This window comes from Sciurus vulgaris (assembly GCF_902686455.1).
Source record: "Sciurus vulgaris genome assembly, chromosome: 5".
NCBI classification, from domain to species: Eukaryota; Metazoa; Chordata; class Mammalia; order Rodentia; family Sciuridae; genus Sciurus; species Sciurus vulgaris.
This window is the reverse complement of record NC_136465.1, coordinates 179,616,736-179,641,324: the sequence shown is the minus strand read 5'-3', so window position 1 is coordinate 179,641,324 and position 24,589 is coordinate 179,616,736. Positions and strand designations below refer to the sequence as shown.

The following is a 24,589-nucleotide window of genomic DNA, read 5'->3' as shown; positions in this document are numbered from 1 at the left end:
CTGCATGTGACGCTGCGTGGGATGACCGTGCCTGTCCTTCCTCACGCTGCTCACGGGGGCCGCTGTGCCCTGAGAACTGGCAGGCAGTGGCTGCAGGTCCCCGAGTCCCTGCACAGACCAGATCTCTCCTGAGTTCTTTCCCTCCTCACCCAGTCCAGAGTCTGGGAAAGCAGCAGCGGGATGTCAGGCCCAGAGCCCTGCAGCCCCTGCCAGGGCAGAGACTTAGGAGGATACAGTGCTGGAACCCTCTCTCCTCAGACACTCGGGTCTCTGGCTCTTCCTCCTCCTCTTCTGCTACGGCTGTCGGGGGAGCTGGGCACAGCCTCCGGCCTCAGAGAGCAGCTCTTCCGGCTCTGAACAGCCCCAAAGGTCTGTGAAGCCCTTGCCAGCCCAGAACAGGCCACTGCAGCCCCTGCCCACTGCTACAGCCTGGCTCTGGGACTCACGCACATATTACAATAGCAAGAATTTTTTTTTTTCTTTTTGCATTTAACAAATACTGCATATGAACTTCAAGGACCAAGACCTGTGTTGGGACTTCCTAAGTCCTTTTGTCCATTTTGAAAAATAAATGGATGGGCTTGGCAGCCATGCCAGTGCCCTGCTGTTGGCTGCTGCCCTCACAAGCACGGCACCAGGTTGGTGATCCCCACACCGAGTCACAAGGATGACCATCATCGCATCATGCACCTGCGGGGGCTACTCGCACCCCTTCACACCGGCCACCCCGGTTCACAGACGATGCTTCGCTTCCAAAATGAAGAGTTAACTAGATAACAAAAGCAGAATCCCATTACTCAATCAACACTCTGCCCTCGTGCAGCTGCCGCCCGCAGACAGGCACGCCAAGGCAACGCGGAAGGAAGGGCCCGGGGAATTAGGGCACAGAGGACATTGTGCTCCAGTGGCCGCCGCAGACGCTCATCTCCCCACACGCTCAACACCAACTGCAGAAGCTCTTTAATGGCAGGCCTGGCCGGCGAGCACACTCCCTGCCACGGGGATTTAGAGTCAAAGCTCAGATCCACAGCCAAGGGGAAGCACTGGTGGGGTGAGCCCCTGGTTCTGTGTCCTGGGAGTCCCAAAGGCAGCACAGTCAGGCACCGCAGCCCCTGGCCTTGGCATCCCCCTGCCCTCTGAGGTTCTGTCTACTCTTCTTGCACCAAGTGGCGTCCCTGGAGCCGAGCATGCTGCAGCGACATAATCCTAGGGACTCCAAGACTTCAAGAAAATATTTCAGAGTCTTGGAGAAGGGAAGTGGACATTTTTATATCCCAGCTGTTGTGTTAACTTAGTGTTCCGAGGGTAATGTGACCAAGGGGATGAAGGATGGCCTTTCTCTTGCCTCCTCCTTTCCTCTTCACATGCCTCTGTGCCCTAGGAGCTGCAGGATCGAAAATCAGGTCCCTAGACACCCGCCCTCTCCCACTCTCAGGAGCCCAGCAAAGCGGGCACCTGCCGCCTCCCCTAGAAGCAAAGGACAGCCGTCCTCAGAGGAGGGTGAGACAGCCGGATAAGTGCGGCCCGGCCCTCCGCCCTCCAGCCCCTCGCTGCACCCACGCTTCCTCCTGGCCATCTGCCCCCCACAAGGTGGGCGATGACCTGCTCCTGCAGAGAGAGGACAAGCCAGGCTCCAGTGAGGGACCACAGTCCTGCCTCTCCAGGCTGACAGCCCCACTCATCTCCACACGCCCTGGAAGACGGACCAGCCAGAGCATCAGATTAGCCACGGGGTGGCCCAAGTCTCCACATGGGGGGCGGGGAGCAGCTCCCGGGTTCCCCATTCTTCACCCCCAAAACACACCAGACTCGTAGAAAGGGCTCTTTAAACAGCTCTTTCCCACTCCATCCCAGGCAACAAGTCACCACTGTCCCTGCTCCTCACTGCGTCCCTCCTGCTGGACTCCATTCTGCAGCCTGCCACCAGGAAGGCCTTGCATCTCCGCTGGAACCACCCTCCCAGGCACTCACTCCCAGCCCCAAACCCAGCCCCTGGGGCTTCTGACCCCAGCAGCACGAAGAGCAAGTGAGCAAGGCAGGGGCGCCCCTTGCTGACCTGTCCCACATACCAGGCACAGGGCCTGGGAACTCAGAGGACTAGAGGCAACTGGCTCGGGGTGGGTAACCAGCTGGCAAGGCCTAGAGGTCCAGGCAAACATGGCACTTTTCCCAACGGCTGTCTCAAAAGACACCTCGCCTTGACAACGTCCTCTCGGCCTTGCCACATCCTGCCTCCCCTACTACACTCTGCCCTGCCTTCCACACACTGACGCTCCAGCTCCAGGGGCGTTGGCTCCTAAGCAAGTGCAGCCCTGTGAAGGCTGCCCCCACCACCCTCAGACCACTCTGCTCCGGGAACAGGACTCTGGCTGTCACTGCTGTCCTGTCTCATTTCGCCTCCTACCTGCTACAGAAACTTTCCTCCTGCATGAAAGACAGTGGCCTGGAGCAGTGCCCTCCCAGGACCCAGGACCAGTCCCCTTCCCATAGGAGGAGGCAGAAGGGAATCACCCAACAGGGCCCGCCTCTCTGTGTCCCTAAATCATGACCTGTCCCAGAATATCCTGATGTGGGCAGGCATGATCTACCTCAAAGAAGCCCTGACTTCTAACATGCACACTTTTCCCCAAAACTGATACCCCAGAGGGGAACAGAGCTGTAGAGAATGCATGGCCCAACAAGGGGTGTGGGACAAACCATTTGCTGGACCTCACACCTAAAGGAGGACACCCAGCAGAGGACAGGCCTCTGGGGACATCTTGGAGGAAATGAATCCTTAGCCACCCTGGCAGCAGAGACCACCACCCTGGGGCAGAACCACCTCTCCTGAAATAGGTCACTAAACTGGCTGGGGGACTGGCCTCCAACTCCAGGTCAGGCCCATGGAGTCCAGATGAGCAGGCCCTGCCTGCAGCAGGCTCTGGGCAGCCTCCTCAAGCTCTATTCCATTTCTGTCCACTGGCTACCGGACCCCAAATCAAGAGAGGGAAATGCAGAGCAGGATGGAGGTCACAGGGTTTGGGTGACTCCATACATACCTGCTTCCTGGGTCACAGGACTTGGGTGACTCCATACCCACCTGCCTCCCGAGCAGCAGCCGCATCCCGTTAATCAGGAAAGCAAGCAGCTATGAGCGTGGCTGGCCCTTCCATAGGAACCCAGAGCTGTGAAAGCGAATCTTGGGGCCACGGGAGCCCTCCCCTGTGCTCAGTTCTCCCTGAGGGCCAAGGGTACACCAGGCAGTGCCTGCAGGGCATGTGGACAGGGCTTCCAACAACCACAGGCAGTGGGTGCACTCAGGGAAGCAAGTGCCTCAGCCCCTCACCTCCATAATGGCAGGCCAGGCTGAGCTCAGGTACATCGGAACTGGGCACAAGGAGAGCCTGGCCTGGGCCAGAAGTTTCCAGGAGTGCCCACCAACCCTGCTTGCCAGTGTAACCCACACTATGGGCCCGGACCAGTGTTCCCCAGTTCAAAGAAGCCTGTTCTCTACCTCCGCATGCCCCCGCAGAGTCCCAGGAAGTGAGACTAGAGAGACCTGAATCTAGAGAGTCAGAGGAGGAAGGGGACTGAAACTTGGTGCTGGGGTCTGGGCAGCCGAGGATCCTGCTCTCCTGTCAGAACACAAGGGTCGCTGATCCAGCCTGGAAAATGGCTTGGAGCACGGGGTATCCGCAGGGGAGCCAGCATTCAGGACTGCCTCTGACACCAGTGCGTCTCCAGTGCTTAGTCCCACCCGGCCCAGGCCAGCTCCGCTTCAGCCCCAGACCGGACTGCCAGCGTAGAACGCTGGTGCCATCTACCGAGGGCCCGCGGCGTGCTGCGGCGGGCGCCACTGCCACCCCGCCTTGCGGGGCTGGAGACGGGAACAGCAGCTTTGGCTTGGAGTCGGTGCTCTGGGGCAGCGCGGGGAGGTGCCAAGGACTCAGTGCGCCCGCACCCCGCGCTTCATCTAAACCCGGTGCACCGCGCCTGAGAACCCCGATGCGCGCGGATCCGCGGGTTCCGCGCAGGGCCGGGACTGGGAAAGCTCGCGTTCCCGGCCCCTGGGGACCCGCAGTGGCGCTCGCCGAGTCTCGGCAGAGCGCGGTAGCGGGGCGGCGGGCGGAACGTGCTGGAAGCCGGGTCCGGCGCAGGGGGTCGCCGCCAGCCAGGAGCGGCTCGGAGCGCGGAGGACGGCGCCCGAGGACCTGTGTGCACGCTGAGGACAATTACCTTCTTTCAGGAACTGTGCGTGGATCACCAGAACGAGGAAGCAGCAGAGCGCGGCCCCTGCGAGTGCCCAGAGCGCCTTCAGGAGCTGCATCGCGGAGTGCCAACCTCGGCCGACGCCCCCGAAGGTCGCGCAGCGAAGGTCCAGGCGCCGCAATCAGCGCCCCGCCGGGTGCAGCCGCCGCGGCAGCTCACTCGCGCCCTCCATCCGCCTCCAACGCCGCGCTCCGCCGCGACTGGAGGCGCCACTCCGGGAGGCGATTTGTGTCTTTTTGGGCAGGGGGGAGGGGAGCGGGGCGCGGGGGGAGGGCGCCGGGGAGGGGGCGGGCGGGGGGCGGGGAGGTTAGCGGAAAGTCTCGGGCCGCGGCGGCCGCAGCTCCGGCCACTCGGCCACCATCGCGGGCTGCGGGGCGCCGGGGACCCGAGCGCGGGGGGCGGCCGCCGCGGCCCCATGAATCAGCCCCACCGCCGCCCCCGGAGCCGCGCCGCCAGCAGGGCCCGGACAGCGCCCGCGGATTGCGCAACGGCCGAGCGGCGCGGGGGGGTCCGGCGCGGCCGCGGTCCTCCTCGCCTGTCGCCCCCCGCTCGCTGCTCGGCGTCGCCTTCTCCTCCTCCTCCTCCTCCTCCTCCTCCTCTTCCTCCGCCGCCGCTCCGCCTCCGCCGCTGGCCGCTCTCGCTCCGGCCCGGGGCTCAAGGGGCCGCCGCGCCGCCGCCCGCCACCGCCGCCGCGGCGGGCCAGGCTCGGGGCCGGGGCTTGCGCGCCGAGCGCCCGGCTGCCGCACCATCGCCGCTTCTGGGGCCGGCGAGGCCGGGCCGAGCCCGCCGCGATCGAACTTGCGCGGCCCGGGGCTGCTGCGCTGGTCCCCCCCGGACGGTGCCGGCCGTCCGCACTCCCGGGAGCCCGCGCCGCTGCCGCGCGGCCGGGACGAGATCCGGGCCCGGCGCGTCCTCGGGCTGCCTGCGCTGGCTAGCGCTGCGGTTGCGGTGCCGGTGGTGGCTGCGCCGACAGGTGGGGCCGGCGACGCTGCGCGCCTCACCGCCCGCGGGACGCCGCTGCTCCGGCCCGGTGGCGGCGCGCCCGCCGCTCGGCTCGGCGCCGGCCCTTTGGGAAGGCGGCGGGAGGGGGAGCGCCTCGCGGGTCTCCGCCAGCACAGGCTGCTGGGGCCCGCGCTGCCTCGGACTCAGGCCGGCGCCGCGCCGCCGTCTGCGTTCCGCCTGGCCCGCGGAGCCGCCGATGCGCACTGGGCCGCGGAGGAGACCCGGGGGACCCGGGTCGACTTGCAGCGCCCCCGCCTGGCGCGCCAGCGGGTCAGGTGGGGCTGGTCCAGCGGAAAACTGCGGGTCGGGCTCCACCTAGGTGCACAGGAGCCTCACTGCAGAGCTAGCCACGGCGGGCGCCTGGAGGGGAGGACCGAAGGCCTGAAGTGGCGCCCAACCCCCTCGCACCCCACTGCTCCCGGAGAGGTGATGGAACCAGAGCTGAGGCTCGGCAAGTGCCCGGAACTGCTCTGCCGCTGGACCCGCTCAGAGAAGGCTGTTCGTGGAGAGGTAGTTCCCTGGGTTCTGAACACGGCACCTCTGCATGGACACACACGCACTTCATCCCTCAGGGTCCCACAGTGCCAGCCTCACACAGCTGCCTGTTTCTCAGGGCATGAACGCACAAGGTTCATTCCCAGAGGAACCCAGTAGATTCCTCCCTATGCTGCCTCCATCCTCCCCTCCCTGTCTGTCCAGAGCCTAGTACCAGGAGCGCTGGAGTAAGCCTCAAGGCGGTCTTGCCTGAATTGAATTTCAAAAACCCAGCAAAGAGCTTTGGGCAGGAATCAGGGCCCCAGCTTCTGGCTGGACAGGCTTGGACTGTTGTGGGTGGGACAAGAAGGACCTCAAGCCCACTTGCTTGACATGAAGGCTGTTTCTGCTCTGCATTAAGTGTCTATATGCTTGGATGAGAAAGAGGCCAGACATGAAGGGCTCTTAGAGGTCAGTGAGATCAAATTCCTCAATGCACATTTGGGGAAACTGAGGCTTGGAGAAGTATGGCAGCTGGCACTAGTCACCAGCAAGTCAAGCACAGAGCCAAGCCAGCCACCATGCTTGATGCTGCCTGCCTGACCCAAGTCCTGGTCAGAAGGGAGGTGGATGGCCTGCCATCACCCCTCCCCTGTCCCTGAAGATGGCTAGAAGAGTGCCAGAGTCCTCCCACCCTGGAGAGGTGACCCCATCTGACACCAGTCAGGCCATTCTGGACCCTGCCTGGGAGGGACTAAACGTCTCCCCGAACAGTGGCCCTCGAGACCCCACCTCCTGTAAGCACCCTGCCGCTCTCAGCTCTGGACACTCCAGTGAAGTTCTCCTTCCCTGGGGCAGTCCCGACCCCGCCCTGCCCAGCCTGCAGAGCCTGACCTCTGCCAAGGTCACTGCCTGCAGCCTCACCTGGAGCAGAGCTGTCCGCCTCAGCGGGCTCAGGGTCTTCTAGGTGCCCATCACGCACACCCGAGCCTGCCCCAAAGGGACCTCAATCAAGGGACAAGGCCACCTCTGACACTGGTTGTGTTCCCAATCAGGTGCATATTGTTTGAAATCTTGAAAATCGGACAGTGTCTTAAAATTCACTAGAGGAACTTAAAGGAAAGCCGTTTGGAGGACCTGCTGTACAGAGGGCTAGAGAAGCAGGAAAGGAGAGTTGGTGAAGAGAGACGGCCCGCTCATTTTGTCAGCTGGGACGTGGGTGCCCAGGGTCGCCAGACCTCTGCTCAGGGAAAGCACAGGGCTCGTGTGGTTACCTCCCTAGGAACTGGGAAGGCAGAGCCGCACACCCGGAAGAACTGGTCAGCTGTGCAGACCACAGAGGCCCCCTGCAGCGGGAGACAGCCCTGGATGGAGGCAGTGAAACTCACTTGGGCCTCAGGAGACACCATGGGCTCCCTGAGGAGGGGAGAGACCCGCTGAAAACGACAAGCCCACCACGAGCTGAGGACAGGGAGCCAGAACGGACAGGTCTGATATGGCACAGGGGACCTGGGCTCTGGCTGCACTGAAGAGAGGGGTCCTGGGAGATGCCCTCTCCAGGACAGGCCTGGGAGCGAGAGGGCACAACCCCAGGGGAATGGTGGCTGGGCCGGTGGGTGGCAGGAGGCACCTGGCTAGAGCTGTGTCCCCAAAGGTGCTAGCAGGTGTGTCCCCACCACTTAGGGGCAAGTGCAGCTGAGCCAGAGGCAGGAGCTGTCAAGGAGAGGGCCCTCTGTGGATGGGGTCCCCACAGTGCCGGAAGCCTGGGAGCCTGTGGGGCAGGGGAATTTCCATGCCGTGTCCTGGGGAAACGTAACATCACCTGCAGTCAGGCACACAGGAGGGCCAGTCAGCACAACAGGTTAGCTGCCACCCATGACTGTCACCACAGAAAGCACAGGCGTCTCATATCACAGTGCCTCTCTCAGAGACACCTGAGTACAGGTGCGCCGTGCTGGGATTTTACTGTGTTCTAAGGAGGAAGAGAACATTGGCACATCAGAATGGTTTTCAGCATCCAGTAGGCACAAACTAGTGCACCCGAGTGCCTCAGGGATCATGCGCATTTCTAATTCATCCTGAGATGGGTGCTACAGGCCTCAGCAGATGGCCAATCATCCAGGCCCGGCCCCAGTAAGAAAGCCAGAGCCCGAGAGGAGGCAGGAACTCCTCAGCCAACAGGAAGACCAGGACGAGCTAGTCCCGAGGCTGCCCTTCCCCACCGTGAATCACACAAGCGTCCGCCCCTGTAGGGATGCCCATCCACGACACCTGACTCCTGGAGGGGAGCAGGATCCTGGTAAGTCTAAAGACGTTGTGCCCAGAAGCAGAGGGCGCAGGTGCCCATCAGGGAAAAGCAGGTGCTGATGACCAGCTGGAAAGCCAGGGAGCAGGGACCCTGAGAGGTGGGCACGGCTGCCTGAGAGTGAGAGAAGAGATGCACCAAAGAGTCACAACAGTCAGAAAGAAGCTGAGGGCTGGCAAGGACAGAGACACGTGGAAAGAAAAGGTAGGGGAAGATGGGGGTGTGGAGGGCCATCCCAGGCTCAGCTCCCCTGCTTGCAAAGTCTCAAGGGAGAAAGGCAGTAGAGAGGAGCTGGTCAGAGGAACAGCACACGCCCCAGCTGCAGAGGCTCCAGATCTAGACCAAGGAAGCCAGTTACTCTGAGAACCTTGCAGGACACACAGACAACAAATCCACTGTGTCCCACACAGCCAGAAATCAAGGACACGGGCTTTCCCGGGGTACGGCCGCTTCCACCAGACAGGGGGCAGTGTCTTCCAGCTCTGACGGGGAGACAGGCCCCATGGAACCAGCCCATCTCGGTGGGACACAAACACCCAGGCATGCGGAACCCCTTGCCATCACGTCCACAAGGACAGCTGACCTGGCGGCCCGCTCCAGCAGAGAAAGGGGTCACAGCAGTGTGGAGTGAGGGGAAGCCAGCTGGCTGGACTTTGGGGAAGCACAGGAGCGTAAAGAATCTGAAAAAGATGTGCGAGGCCCCGAGATGCAGAAGACTCTCCTCCAACGGGCAAAAGCTTTACAATAAAATATCACATCTCTTTCTCCATAATTCTAGTCACAAATCTTCTTTCTGTGGTAAACAACATTTATGGGATAGTATTGTAAATGCCATTCGTTTCTATTCAAGTTTTAAAATCGACATGTCAACAAAGCTCAGAAAATACATGTATGCATACACATAAACACACCTCATGCAAGAGCGCTCCCCGTCTCCGTATCTGTATGTGAATGTGTGTGATTCACACACATGTGCGCGCACACACACACATGTGCGTGACTGAAGGGAGAGGTCAATGCTCAGAGCAAGGCGCCTCCAACCCCAGGCCTCCCTGCCTGCTCAGAATGGGAAGTGCCTCCGCAGGCCCTGACCAGAGCTGATGGGTCACAAAGGAAAAGTCTAAGTGTGCACCGACTGCCATCACATTTATTTAAAATAAAGAAATCAAAACCAGTGGTAAGAATCAGAAGTATCAACCATGTGCCCCTCAGGAAAAGGCCATGGTACCAGGGAGAGGGGGCTGAGCGTTTTCCTTCTGAGGTTTCTTTGTTCCCTGCATCTGTTTTGCTGGGGACAGAGGTGACAAACCTAGATTCCTTGGGATGATGTCCACAAAGCGTACATCCACACGATGTCACACTGCACTCTGAACAAGGAAGTGTATATATCAGCAGAACTGAAGCCAGCCACTGCGCTGCGTAAGGGTGAACACACTGACCACCAAAGGCGCGGGGTGGGTGGCAGAGGCGCCCTGGCCAATGGTGAGTCATGCCAAGTGCAGGGACATCATCCTGGTGCCCAGGATGGGCACGCAGGGAGGCCAGGGTCACCAGTGGGTCTGTGGAGCAGAGCCTGGCTCTGAGATCCAGAGGGCACTGATCAACAAGCGGCCACCGCCAGACTCCTCGTGTTCTTGGAGGCCTCCACGTTCACAGCCAGACAAGTTACCCCTGTGGTCACACAGCAGCAATGCCCAGAGCACTCAGATCACAGCGTGTGGAATTCAGGCCTAGCGTGTGAGGAGGAGGCAGAGAGCCAGCAGCCCAGCAAGGCAGGGCAGCTGGGCAACCCTTCTCAGGGTGCCCCAAACAGTGCCTACCAGGTGGGAGCTACCAGCTCTCAGGGACCATCACTCAGGGACAGTCCCTCCTGGCCCTGCTGCTGTTAGCAGTGAAATGCACGTCCAGGTCCTGATGGGGCCACGGTGGCAGGGGCTCCCAAGGGGCCACCAGTGGCTGGGCTGTTTGAGAAGGTCAGATGGCCAGAAGGGATGGGCTATGAAGCCCACTCCAGCAAGCTCTGCAGAAGGCCTGGCCTTGGGGCGGGGAGAAGGTGGGGCTGGAGGGAGGGAGCCCCACTCCTGAGGAGCGAAGGAGGAGTGGGCTGCGGGCTGGGCAGTGGTGTGTCGGCAGTGGACAGCCGAGATGTGGGCGGGGGGCAGAACCGCATGGGCAGGGTCTGAACGCAGAGGTCTGGCAGAGAGCGGGGGACACGGGTGGCAGAGAGAAGGGGCGTGGGCCGGCCTTGGGGGGAGGCGAGGGGAGGGGAGATCCATGCAGGCAGCACCCGCAGCAGGTGGACTCCAAGGAGAAAGACACCCACCCAGGGCAGGTGCCGGCAGCCATGGGGGGGCAGCAGGCGCCCACCTGTGAATAGACTGGATGGGCCAGCTCAGTCACCCCTGAGTGTAGAATGAAGCCCCTGAAGAGCTCCAGGCCCAGCATGGACAAGGGGCCATGGAGATACCTAGAACCTCGTGGGATGTGAGGAGCTGGACAGCAGCACCCAGCCCAGCTGGACTGAACAGGCAGACACCAGTGGCCCCATGGGCAACACCACTCAGGCAGACCACACTGGGCACTGGGGAACAGTGGTCTCAGCGATGCCTCCCCATGCGGCCCAGGCGGCTGAGCTTAAAACACAGGGTGGAGAAGTTTGGAAGTGGGCCGAGCTGCGTGGCCCCTGGCCAGCGCTGACCTGGGGAGGGTCCCACAGACCTGAATATGCGGATCTGGCATCTCTTTTGGCAAAGAGCCAGTTCTGCTGCAGATGAAGCTGGAGCCAGCTCCTGGGGCAGTTTCCTGCAGAGGGACATCCGCTCAAGGCCTCTGAGCCAGCTGGAGAGCTGTGCCACCTGCCATCCGCTGCCCTACACACACATGCCTGCACTTGTGCACATGCACCTCACACAGGTGAGCATGCACATCGGCACACGGACACACACACACACACACGCCCCTTATCCCATGCCCCAGTTCCCACAGGCTCTGGCATGCCCTGGCCCAAACATCTGAGTCCTTTCACTGCCCCTACCCCACAGCTACCCTGGACAGTCCCTGTCTGCTGCCCAGGTGCTCAGTGGCACAGGAACGATGCCATCTGGCCTGTGTGACATGGGACACTCCCGGTACAGCCCATCTGTTCCCCAGAGCAGCCCATGCCCTGGATCTGTGCAGACCCACTGTGCACACAAGGTTAGCGGAGGGCACCAGGGAGAGGAGGGGCTAAGGGCTGGGCATCAGGAAAGACGTGCCCAGGGGCAAACAGGGGATGCTTGAGCACTCCAAGGAAGCAGCTGCTTTGACCCTGAAGCCAAGTCCAGGGGACCACAGGGGACTCAGGACAGGCAGCTTCTACCAGCTCCAAGGCCCACGCTGCTCAACATGAGGAAGTCACAGAATGCCCTCACCTAGGTATCAGGACATGTATGTGGACACAAGTGCTTGTGTATGTGCAGGTGTATGGAGGTGTGTGCATGTATGTGTTTATGAGCAAGATGCACAGCCTGCCCATGTGAATGTTGGTGTGTGCATGCATATGTGTAGATTTGTATATGGTCACGTGTCTGTGTGTGCCCATGTGTGTACATGCATAGTATGTCTGTACATGTGTGCACAGACGTGGCCATTTGTGGCTCCATGTGCACACTTATATGTATAAGGTCACGTATGTGTGCACACATGTGCATGTGTGTCTGCGTGTAAGTTCACGTGTTTCTCTGTGTGCTCATGTGTATAAGCATATGCATGTCTATTTGCACATGCGTGTTTACACATGGATAGGTGTGTGGTCATGTGTCTGTGAATGCATGTACATGTGTATGTATACAGGTACCTGCATGGACACATCTGTGTGTGTGCATGTATGTAGGCATGTGCATGGTCTTGTGTGTCTGAGCATGCTTGTTCATACGTACACTTGTGCACTATTATATGCTTGGGTGCTCATATGCCCATGTCTGGGCACATGCACACAATACCTCTGTGTACTATGATTGAGTAGGCAAGTGTGTGTGTGGCGGGGAGCATCTCTGTGTGGGGCTGCTGCTGTGCATGTCTGTGTGTGCGCACCACCTCTGGAAAGCCATGAAGGAGACATTTTCAAAGACGTTTCCCAGGGGACCAAGGCTTTTCCTCAAAGATGGACTTGTCAATATCATTGGAACACAGTGTTCCTTGGAAGCCCTGGCCTGGTTCGTGGACTCACACACGCTGCCTGATGTGTGCTCGTGGGCCTACGACCACCCAGATGCTCGCTCCACCCATCCCCGGGGACGGCCCAGAGCACAGAGCATGGCGGACTTGGCCTGCACGGCCCACTGCACAGCATCTACGCTGGACACAGAGCCGGGATGAGCCAGCCCGTGGACCCTCCGCCCAGGAGCCCCTGGCACTGCAGCCATCCCAGTGGCCGCCGTGGCCTGGAGCCAGGAGCGTGGTGATCACCAGGGCAGCTGGAGCTCACGGGCCAGGACTCCGAGCCCACCTCTGTGAGCCTGGCTCAGCCCTCAGTCCTGAGGCTGCTGCCCCCTCTCTAAAGAGGAAACAGTTCTTCGGCCGAGGCTGGAGGTGGCCACGGAGGGCAGGCGGGGCCCCGCCTCAGAGCGCCACGCCTCGCCCAGGCTGCTGCACCCCGCCTGCCTTCGGGGGGAGGGAACTCATCCTCAATCTTATTTCAAGAACGTAAGTCAGTGCCACCACACAAAAAAGCAACACAGGCCCAACAAACTAAAGCAGGGCTACCCAGGATCCAGCTCTGCCATCCGGGTCTGTACCCAGAGGAAGCGAGAGCAGCATTTCAAAGAGGTGCCTGCACACACGTGTCCACTGTGGCACAACGGCCAAGACATGGATGCAGCAGAGGTGCCGACCAGAGCGTGGATGAGGAAGTGTGATGCGTGTACGTAACAGAGCACTACGAACCCTTTGAAAAGGTGGGACCCCGATTCTCGGGTAAGAGATGAGCCTGGAGGACGTGTCCTATGTGACGCCTGTCGGGCACAGGAAGACGCCGCAGGGCACACCTGTGTGGGGGGCGCAGCGAGGGGGCGCTGGAAGGGGAGAGTGGAATGGGCCCTGGGTGGGGAGGGCCGGGACGGGGCAGGGGTTGGCTGATGAGTGGAGCCGTGGGGAGACAGAATGGCACGGTTCTAGTAGGTCAGGCCGCGTGGGGACCGGAGCAGAAGATGTCGCCTCTTCCCAAGTCTCTGGAAGGGAGGATCTGGAATGCCCTGCCACCAAGAACTGATAAGCGTTCCAGGCGATGGATATGCCAATTACCAACGTGAGGGCTGCGGAGGCCACGGCGTGCGGAAACATCACGCCGTACCACAAGGATGCACAGTTATTGTGTGTCAATCAAAACTCAAATAACAGTTTTTTAGAAAGATTGGAGGGAGTCTCCCAGCTGGGCAAAGCTTTAGGAAGTCGGTGTTTTGTTTTTATTTATTTTTTACTATCCAAAGGCAGCATGACTTCGCTGTACATTAACTACTTCTGAAGAGCTGGCGTAGGGTTTGCTCACGTGTGCACCCCGAGCCAGAGCGCCCAGAGCCAGGCTGAGAAACGCAGCGGCAGCAGGACCGCGGGGAGGACGAGGTGCCGGCCCATGAGCCTGTCCGCAGGGAGGACAGGCCAGCCGCAGGCCAGAGTCTAGTCCTATACTCTGCCTCTGTGGCCCACTCTGGACCCCAGGAAACAGAGGCCACGACCTGGCACACCTAGCTTCTCGCGGCCCACTGCTGGCCTGCGCCGCCTCGGCTGGTGCTCAAGCCGTGGCTCCTCTGGGCTGGGCCTCCACCGCCTCCTTCCCTCACTCTGGTGTGCACCAGACCCTGGAATCCACCCAAGCCTCTGCTCGTTTCCCAGGCCCATCCATCATCCTGCACAGGCCAACCTCCGCCAGGGTCATCCCACAAAACCCCAGGGCCACTGCGCACCATGCTACCCCTGTGTCCCCACCAGAACACGCTGCCGTACTCACAGAGCCTCGTCCAGAGGAGGAGGCCAACAGTAGGGAGGACGGAGTCATGGGGCCACAACGAGGCAGCTGGGACAGGGTGTCGTGGAGGGGCACATGGGTCCCCTCCTCCCCTCAGGGCTGCCCACTCTTCCCTGCCAGGCTCTGCCAGCCTCCACCCAACCCCTGGCCAACACAGTAGCATCTGCAGGGGCTCTTATCTCTGACCCATGACCACTATTACCTCACTCTCCTTCTTGAAATCCTTATCTGTTCTCTGCACACATTAGCTCACACTTCAGCTGAACCTAATAGAAGCCATTTGCTCAGAGTGGGGACTGTCTTTTTAAAGCTCTCTAATGAGGCTGCAGGGAGGCCACTCGGCCAGTGGAGGGCACTTGGTGGCCCTTGGTGCTCAGAATGAAGGCACACACGGGGCCTCCCATCAGCGCCAGAGGACTCAAGGACCAGAGGACCGGACTGGGGACATTTGCCCCAAGTCAGGGCTCAGTCATTCTTCAAACAAAGATTTTGATTTTGTTTTGATTTTAAAACAATTCTCTCCTGTTCAAATATTCTTGAGGAAATATAATCAAACTGAAGATGTTAAGACCCTGGATCTGGAAGCTGCAGGCCCCCGAATATTCCCTAAAGCACTACTTGCTTATGTGGCGAAACCTCCTGTTCACAAGGATCACCAAAACTTGGAGACAACTCCATTGCATCTCCCCAGGAAAGGGGACAGAGGGTCAATCCACAGGACGCGACACCATGTGCTAGGGGAAAATATGAGCTTGACCCACCCAGATCAGCAAGACTGAGCAGGAGCAGATTGGCAGCTGTGGAGCCTGCGGCTGTGCGCCCAGCACCAAATTTGTCAAAGGACAGGAGAGGGACAGGAGGTCTGCTGGGGCCCAGCCCTGTCACATGCTCACACACCTCCTGCAGGTCTCTACTCACGACTGTCTCTGGGGCACAGAGTTCCCTTTCCACTGAGCAAACTGAGGCTCAAGTTGCTCAGTGACCTGGTGACAGTGCACAAGGAGAGACCGGACCAGAACTGGGTCACCCAAAGCAGGGTGTGCGCCTTCCCTGAAGAATCCAGAACTTTCACAGGCCCTCTCCTCTCTCCAGGCATTCATCCATCCACCCCACATCCATCACTGAGCCATCCATCCTTCACCCATCTGCCCATTCATCCATCCACCCCACACATCCATTCACCAGTCCATTATTCCATCCATCCATCCATCCATCCATCCACACATCCATCATCGATCGATCCATCCATCACCCCTCTGTCCATGCACCCATTCCCCCATCCATTCATCCACTAATCCATCCACCCATCATCCATCCATCCACCCATCATCCACTTCTCCATCCACCCCCCATTCATTCACCTACCAATCCATCTATTCATCCATCCATCCAACCATCCATCATCAATCCATCTACCCCCATCCATTCATTCACCAATCCATCTATCCATCCATCCATCCATCCATCCATCCATTATCAATCCAACAATCCATTGTACCTGACTTTATCTAGGCAAGGAGCATTTAGGAGAACAAAATACAGAGCTGCCAAACTCAGCCCATCATCTGGAGAAGGTGGACACTGCCCAGGGAAATTTCTGTGTATAGGCAGGCTCTATGACTGCGGCCAACATGTGGGTTCCTGGGGGCTGAGTACAGGGCTGGTTAGGGTGAGGCCCTCAAATAATCTCAGTAGTCTGGAGCAGGGCAGAGCTTACGATGGTAGATGGACATTAGGAAGCAAAGACTTAGGAATACCCAGGCCTCTGGGAGATGCCTAAAAGCCTTCTCCTGGGGGAGCAGCACCGATTCTGCCCCAAACAGCACAAGCCAGTCAGGGGCAGCTGGGCAGAGACTGGGGTGTTCAGGACGCAGGGGCCTCGTATTGTGATTCTTTTTCAATGTTGCAGGGAACTCCTGAGAGTGGACAGCAGCATCACACACCACCACGCTGTCCTCTCAGGGAGCTGACGCTGTGAACAGGTACCAGGGGCTAGAGAGCCACGGCCTCCCTGCAGGTGGCCCGGAGGGAGCCGGGGCGTGCGCTCACGTAAAGCTGTGCTGCAAGCTTGCCCCTTCCCTGGGCACCCCAAGCCTGAGCCCCATGTGCCCTGGAACTCCCTCCTGCCCAAGGGGCCCCAGGAGCCCCCCCCCCGCTGCACCACTGCAGCTCCCACCCAGTGACCAGTGGGCAGCAGCAGAGGGAGCCCAGCACATTTGGTGCTGTGGATCCAGCTCCCCTCCTGGCCATGGACATCCTCTGGGCTATTTCCTTGCTGTGTCTCAGGCAGGGGGCAGCTGAGTGGATCTGTAAGGCTGTGGCAGGAGGCCAACCCCTGGACTGCTGTCCACCTGCGAGGACAGTTGTGCCAGTTGCACTTATCCTAAAAAGTGGACCAAGTCCTAGGACATTCCCTCCCAGAACACCAACCTGCCCTCCAACAAGAGGGCCAGTGCTTATGTGTCCAGGCCTAGAGACTGCCCAGCTTCTGCCCACTGGTTCTGCCCACTGGACAGGAGGCTAACGTCCTGGGCTTCCACACCCCACACCTGGGCAGCTCTCAACCGAAGTGGGGTTGAACAGACTCCACTCTCTCCTCAGAAAGGGTGACCCTAGGCCTGTGCTGGCACTTCCCCACCGTGGGCCAGCAGACTGACCACACGATGGACATGACCTGACCACATGTAATAACGTAGCTCCGTCTCACCACCTCTGATGCTCTCAGGCATGAATGGTCAGCATCTGGCCAGTGCTGCCCGCTACATCTCTCATTTTTGTCCCCAGGTACAATTCAGGACCCGGCAAAGAAAGTCAAAGGTGATGCCTGACCAGTCACACAGGACGCCCCCAGGCAGCCAGCTGCCTTGCCTTCCCAGGGCCAACAGGGTGCCTGGAGACTTCCCTTGCCCACCTGCCCCTGCCCACCTACCCTCCAGCTCTGAGCAGGGACAGCCTTGGCTGGTTCTCGCTGGGTGGTCTGCGCTTGCCTCCCCAGGGTGCAGCCCAGGTGCCCAGTCACGCTGACCTCAGTGATAAGCTGCCTTTCATGAGCACCACCACCCCAGGCGCACATCCTGGCTCCCTAAGTGCACCACGAGCAGACCAGTCCTCATCACCCGGGCTGCACGCTTCGTAGAGAGCAGAGCCGGGCACTCCTGTGCGCCCCCTCCCCAGCATGGACAGCTTCAGGTTCCAGCCAGGACAGAAGCATCAGAGTCCCAGGCAGAGGCATCGGGGTCCCAGGCCTGCCTTGGTCCTGGAGGAGGGCTGGCCAGCGGGCTATGAGGGACTGCCCTTACCTGCAGCAGGGCACAGCCACTGGGAAGCCGATCTGGGCTCTGGTCTGACTCTGGACCTCAACCGCAGAGGCTGGGGTCCACCCAGGAGCCAAACTTCTGCTCCCTGCCCTGTGCAGTCAGCTGGGGCACAACGAGACTCTTCAGGGGAAGATGGCCACTCTTGCTGTCCACTGGTGTGGGAGGAGAGCCGGGAAGAGCAGAGCCCTCAGCACCTGGCAGCAAGGCCTTCACCTGAGAGGCGGTGCCGCCCTCCAGGAAGCAGCACCCGGCACGCGGAGAGACGTGGGCACCACCCCGTGCTGGCTTCCCCTCCCCTGTCGCAGGACAGCGTGGCCCCCAGCTGCAGCGAGGCCAGAGCCCAAGAGACTGCCCCGTGTCCTTCCACCTAACTCCTGCTGCGATCCCTGTGGAGAAAGGAAGAATGGGCCATGGGGCATGGGATTGTGGGTCAACACAAAGGCTGAAAATCCAGGGAGGGGACAGCTGGCACTGCTTGATAAAGGCCAGGGAAACGGTGAGGGTCCAGGCACCCTGCACTGGCAGGGAGGCAAGGGGAGCTGCTGTCCCACCTGCGTCTTGTATGGGAGCCAGCGGGGGGGCCCTCGGTCCACCCAGGGTGGTACAAATGTAGGTACCACTGTCCACACAGAGGGACAGCCCTAGCCCTGGGAGGAGGAGGAAGGCAGATGCCCAGGAGAGTTCTCCAAGCTTCTAAGGGACTTCTCTCTGTGGCTTCAGGGGCCCAGGCCCTGCTGACCCTTGACTCCCTGCTAAGGTCTGTGTTGGGGAGACCAGCTGTCCATCTGTTGGTCAAGGAGGGCTTGTGGGGACAGGTTGCTTTCTTGGCAGTGCCAGCAGACTTCTGAGGGCTTCCTGGCTGTCACAAGGCCCTGCTGGTCTTCATGGGAGCAGGAAACTGTTCCCAATCTCTGCTGGGGAGGCCCAGCTGGCCTCTCTGTCCACAGGTTGCCATGTGAAGTCCACAGTGCTGCTCAGCAACCACCCTGCGCCCCTTCCCCATTTTCCAGAAAGGGCCTGGGACAGGCTGTTGGAATGGGTACAGCCGCAAGGGTGGTAGGGGCAGAGCAGAGACTGACACCCTGCACCCACGTGCAGGAACAGGCTCAGGGCTTGGCAGGCACGCTCCCGTCCACCCCGCCGCCCTATGATGTAGTTACTCTCTTACTCCTCAACAGAAGCACGAGGTACCACCCGCTCTCGGGTCCCTTCCATACCACAGCAATGGATGGAAATGGTTTAGACCTCGGGTCACCTTTTTGAGATTGTGTGTGGCCCAGCTCTGCCCACCCTGAGCAGCGACGCTGAGCTCCATGAACATCTGCTTCCAAACAAGGTCAAAGCTCGAGTCTGCTCCACACCTCCGACCAGAGCATCAGAAATGGCTTATTGATTTTAAAGTCCGTGGGGGAGCTTTGTTTGCGAGACTAGTTCATTACCGCCCGCTGGCGTCTGGAAATTCAACGGGAATCCGGGTTTGCAGTGTTGCAATCCCACCTCAGTCACAGTGGACGTCAATCACCTCAGCCCTGGGAACCTGGAGTGACCGTGGGGAAAAGACAACAGCGCCAGGGTCCAAGTCCTGGATCCGCAAAGCACCCGGCCCCACAAGGCACGGGACTGGAGGAGCCTGGGAAGATACGGCGAGGAGGCCCCCTCAGCCCTGGGAGGGCACAGGCTTTGCTCCCAGCAAGTCGGATCCGTGGCCAGCTGCGCTCCTGCCTTTGAAGCAGGAAGGGCCTCCCGGGGCCTAGGAAGGACGCACTGGACAGACAGGCTGTGAATGCACCGTGGAACCAGAGCACCGAGTGAACCCACCAGTGTGACCTCATCAGCCATTTGTCCCTCGGGGCCAGGTGGCCTGGTTGGGCTCCCTGATGAGACAGCTGGGCTCTCTGTCACAAGCACGCGGGGCAGCGGGGCAGCATGGCCCTGTCCTGCACAGCCCCTGCTTGCTCCCTTCTGCCTTGGCCCACGGGTTCTTCCCCACGCCGGGCTCCTCTTGCCCAGGGGTCCTCCCCTTTATCTGCATGAGAATCTCAAAGGTCCCTGGTCTCCCTGCTTCTCCCACACAGGTCGCCACCCTGTTGCCCAGACTGGTCACCCCAAAAGTGGCCAGCTCTGGGGGGACTCCAGAGAGGGTGCAGACGGGAGGTTCACCTGCCCCATTGAGCAGACCTGCGGTTAAAGTGCAGCTTCCAGAAGGCTGTGGTCAGAAGATGATCACAGGGGCCACAGAGGCTGGGGTGCCCTGGGTAGGGGCCTTGGCCTCGGGAGCCAGGTACCTGCTCCCCCTGCAAGTGTGGCCGCCTTCTGGCAGGGTCTGGGTCAGGGCTGCCCTCCCTGCCCGTCAGGCCTCTTCCCAAGTCCCCTTCATTGTCAAGCTTCCAAGGAGATGTGCTGAGTGTCCCCACCCAGTCAGCTCGGATGCCACAGCACAGGGTCCTGCAGGCCGGCACCCACCACCTAGGCCCCAGGCAGTCAGGCTGTGGAGAGGGCCATCCTCTCTCTGAGTCCTCACAAGTGGAAGAGAGAACGCAAGGAAACCAGCTCTCTGGACTCCCCTTAGTGCCCTCTCCAGAGGGGGGCACCTCTCCGGAGGGCACCAATCACGTCAGGGACCCACCCAGGTCCTAAATCACTTCCCAGAGGCTCCGCCTCCAATACATCTGCTTTCAATATACGAATCTGGTGGAGACACCATGGTGTCCATGGCGCTTGTTCCCAGGGTCACCTGGGAGTTGTCGCAGTGGCTGCTCGGTGAGTCTTTCTCCCCTGGAGAACCGTCCAGCCTCCATGCGTGCCCCCACCTTGATCCACTCCCCCTGCCCAGCCCCCGCTGGCTGGGCTGTGTGTGTCCTGACACAATCCTCGTCTCCCAGGGGCCCCGGGGAGGATGCTCGGGACGTTTCTTGGTTGGTGGGACGAGTAAGCAGACACAGGAACAAAGACATCTCCCTGAGAGCCACCGCTCCTGATGCCACCCCCAGCTGGTGGCAGCAGGGGAGAGAAGGCGAGGCTGGCACAGACCCTGACTCTCCACCAGCTTCATTACCGGCTCCGAGGACATGTCCCTGTAAGTAATCTGCCGCTTGAAAATGCAGATGACAGCGAGCTCCAAGACCCCAAGGGGGCGATGGCTATTAAAACACATTGCGTCCGGTCCAGAGAGGGACACATTCAAAAACAAGATTTAATTTGTCTATGTATAAAACCTAGACTTTGAGAAACACCTAGGGCAAGCAGCAAACGAGGGTGTGCTGAGGAGCAGCACAGGGCGATTTGCCGGCGCCCAGCAAATTGAACATAAGCTCACATTATAATGCAGCCACAGAAAGCGAGGATGCAATAATGACTGTATTGGGATGTTGCAACTGTGGCGTGGAATAAGAATGAATTGGCACAGGCCCGGGTCCTTACCCATCTGGGAGTCCCGTCACCTTCCCTGCCCCAGGAGTTGGTGCAGATCCTTCTTCGGTGCAGAATCTGGCAGCGGTGAAGAGGGACCCTGGTCAGCCTCCCAGTGAGCGCCAAGCCCGCCTGCAGAGGAAGTCTGGGGAAGGGGTGAGCCCTGGTGCTCAGGTGGCAGGTGGCCATGTCCTGAGTGACCCTGAGTGGCCATGTCTTCGGGGAGCCTGTGCTGAGCGAAGCATGAGAAGGGCCTCCACAGGGCTGGGCTCCACCCAGCCTCCAGGGGGGACGCCGCCACTCCCATCACGCCTCCCCTGGGCCACCACCACGAGGACCCATGGCCTGGCCTCGACCCCAGCAATGCTGTCCCACAGCACAGGAGGCTGGAGGCCCAGGGTCACGGTGCAGAGGCGGCTCCTCTGGAGGCCTCTCCCGGGTTTGCCGGTGCCGTCTCCCCTGAGCCCTCACACCGTCACTCTGCGTGTCGACGTCCTGATCTCCTCCTCAGACAAGGACACCAGTCACGCTGGGTCCAGGGAACAAGGCTCACCGCGATGGCCTCGTTAATCTGAGCCACCCTGCAAAGACCCTGTCTCTACATGCTGAATGCTGCAGACTCCGACATGGATTTGGGGAAAGAGTCCCGCCACAACACGCCTCTCTGCCACCACTGACCACAAAGTCATCAGGCCCTGGATCCTTGTCCTCGTCCCCCACGTGGTGACCACACCAGGAAGGCAGACTCATCATGAGTGTCTCCCAAGGCCACAGGCCTCAGGGCTCCCAGATGGGCCTCCCCAGGGCCCAGGCACTGCCAGGGAGGTGAGTGGTGTCCACTCTAGCACTGCATGGCCCAGAGCAGGGTCTGAGTGGTGAGACCGAAGCTCCTGAGTCCTGCCCGCCTCCTGCTCCTGACAGTCTCTCACCTCCACCAGGAGCTCCCTCAGTCCCCAGGTCTGCCCCAAGATGGCCCTGACCATACCAGGAGCTCATTTCTCAGGGCCAAGCCCACTGGAAGGAAGTGTCCCTCTGGAAAATGGGCCCGCAGGCCCTGTCCCTCCAGGTCATGGTGAGGGCTCTGTGGAGGATGTGTCCATGAAGGGCAGACCTACTGTCCCCACGAAACAAGTCCTGGGTACAGAGTGGCCCGCAGCCAGCTAAGGCAGAGAGGCCCACACTGGGAGAACGGGGAGGAGGTCAGGCCTGAACGCCAGCCTGGGCTGGCTTCTGCTGCTCCACAGTCTAGGGGTCTCCTGGGCCACATGCAACCTGCAGAGATCACATGGCAGGCTGCGCTGGGACAGCTGAGTTGACAGCGTGGTGCAGAAGCTGGCTACTCCCGCTGACCTCCATGTGCCCACCTCCTCCAGGAGACCTTGGCAGGGAGAAGTGGAAGGTATCAACTCAAAATTCCAGAATCAGAATCTGTGGCCCCAGATTCCCTATGGGGCAGGGGTCTCCACACGGGTCTCCCTGCTGCAGGCACAGAGCTAGAGGTGCTGGGCTCGGGAAGCACAGTCGCCCTCGCTGCAGAGCTGAGCTCTGCTGGGCCAGGGCACCTGCACCTCACAGAAACTGTGGGCGTGGTGTCCTCCAGCACCATCCCCAGTGCAGCACCTGCCCTGGCTACCCAGCCTTCACCCTGTTGTTTGCTTGTCCTTGTCCCCTCTAGGGCGTGTGCCGGCTGCAGGGCAGTGGGGACAAAGCAGGCACTCAGCGTGGGGACAAGGGTGTGCATGGAACCAGGGCCCCTGGCTGGGCCCCTCACTCCATACCTTCAGTCCCCCTGGCAGGACACACAAGCCATAGCAGGGACAGAGCTGCCTGTGGGATGACTGGCCCCAGGGCCCAGCAGGGTCCTCGTCCCTCCCCCACCACACTTTCAGCCCCTCAGCAAAGACTTCACAGCAAAGACCCCACCCCATTCACACACCTGAAATCTGCCAGACCTGCCACATGCAACACCTGTCCTCATGCGTGAAAGGATGGGGCCACTGGCTGCAGACCCTGAGAGCACAGACCAGCCACGACCCCAGCATGGCTGCTGACCTACAGAAGGGTGACCACGTGCAGGTCCCCTCTGAGCAATTTAGCTGGCACCTGGCCTGCAGTGGCTCTGGCTTCCTCACCCCATGCGTGGTGGCAGGGCCCTGAGCTCCAGTGTCTAGAAAAGCTGTTTCTGGACACACAGCAGGAAGGAGGGTGGGTGGCGGGCGACAGCAGCCTTAGGGTCGGGCCCAGTTCCTAACACAAGACCCCTGCAGGCTGCACATGTAGCAGAGTCCAGGTAGGGGAGGAGGCCCTGGCCCCGCCTGCCCGAGGCATCGGCAGCCCCTTGCTCCTGGGGATCCCCTCCCACCCAGGGCCTCACTCTGCAGAAGCCACAAGGAGGTGCGATGCTCTCTGCCCGGCACCCCGGCTGGTGCTGGACCTCAGCAGCCCACGGCCCCTCCTGCCCAGCTGCTCTGAGGACACCAGCTTCCATCTCAACCAGGAAAGGTGTTCCAACGGGGGCCAGCCCAAGAAGGCTCTCCTGGATGAATACAGATGGCAGAGGCTGATTTAAATAAATCTATTAATTATCTGCAGCTTAGCATGCGTGTGTATGTGTGTATGCAGAAGCTCCTAAATAATGTAATTTCAGAAGCCTCAGCATCTATTACATTTAATTACTTCTCCCTGTGCTGTGTGGGATCGAGATGCAGTGATAACCACGCAGTCCCGGAGCCCAGCGCACCCCAGAGAGGCTGCTCTGTGGGAGGAGCCGGGAGGGGGAGAGGGAGGGAACTCACTGGGCAGGGCTGGAGCGCTTCCTCCCAGGGCCGCCTCTTCTGCCAGGCCCTAGGAGCCTCCTCACTCACCACGATAGGCTAGTCGCCTCTGTAGGAGATGCCACCTGTGCTGCGGGCCCTCACAGTCCACGGTGATCCGGGAGCTGGCAAAGTACCAGGCCTTGTTATCCACCGGCAGGAGTGGACTTCAGCCAGGACCTCAGGTCCCAGGCACCAGGACACCGAGCAGGGAGGCAGGGAGGACAAGGAGGCAGCTGGGGCAGGTGTGCAGAGTGAGGGTCAGCCCTGCCCCCCCACATACCTGCACAGCTACCCTGGCCGTGGGGGGTGGTCTGAGAGCAGCTGATCTCCAGGGAAGCCCAGGAGTGCTCTACAGCTTCTGGCCAGGGAGGCTGGGTGCCCCTCCTCACTGCTGCCCCCCAGGTCTCCTGCGGGCAGACTTTCCTGCAGGAGGGGCTTGGACATGGTGGCCCTGGCAAAGGCCCCTGCCCTGGCCTTGTTGGGGACAGGGTTGCTGGCTGCAGACCTCCGAGTTGGTGGGGAGGCAAGCTCCGGCAACCCACCACGAGGAACAGCTGGTGTTTACTACACTTCCCCGCCTTGCCTCCTCTCTTCCTGCCACAAAGACGTGCGCTCTGAGACAGGTGCACCTGGGCACCGCCACAAGCACATGCAGGCCACAGAAGGAAAGCCAGAGCCCCTCTCAGGAGTGTCTGGGCCCCACAGCACCAGGGCTGCTCTGCGGGAAGAGCTGCCCTGACACCACAGCTGTGAAGACAAGAAGGGCTGAGGCCTGGGCAGCCAGCCATGCCACAGGGTTCAGGACCAGCAGCCAGTCACCAGGGCCACAGCGGCCTTCACCCTGCACCCCTCCACAGGCACCAGGGGCCAGCAGTGCCCAGCCCTGGGGCTGGGTGTGAGAAGAGGTGAGTGAGAGGGCCAGTGGCCTCTGCTGGGGACCGGCTCCCTCCTGCTCCTGTGGTGCCGGCGGTGACTTGAACATCTCCCGCCTCCATCAGTAACCCAGGGTCCAAGCTGC

General features: G+C 60.6%; 1 protein-coding gene across 1 annotated transcript in view; it reads right to left on the bottom strand.

Moving 5' to 3' along the window:
* The window catches only part of TAFA5 (TAFA chemokine like family member 5), a 236,198-nt gene that overhangs the window by 160,404 nt on the left and 51,205 nt on the right, over nucleotides 1-24,589 (bottom strand). The window lies entirely within an intron of this gene.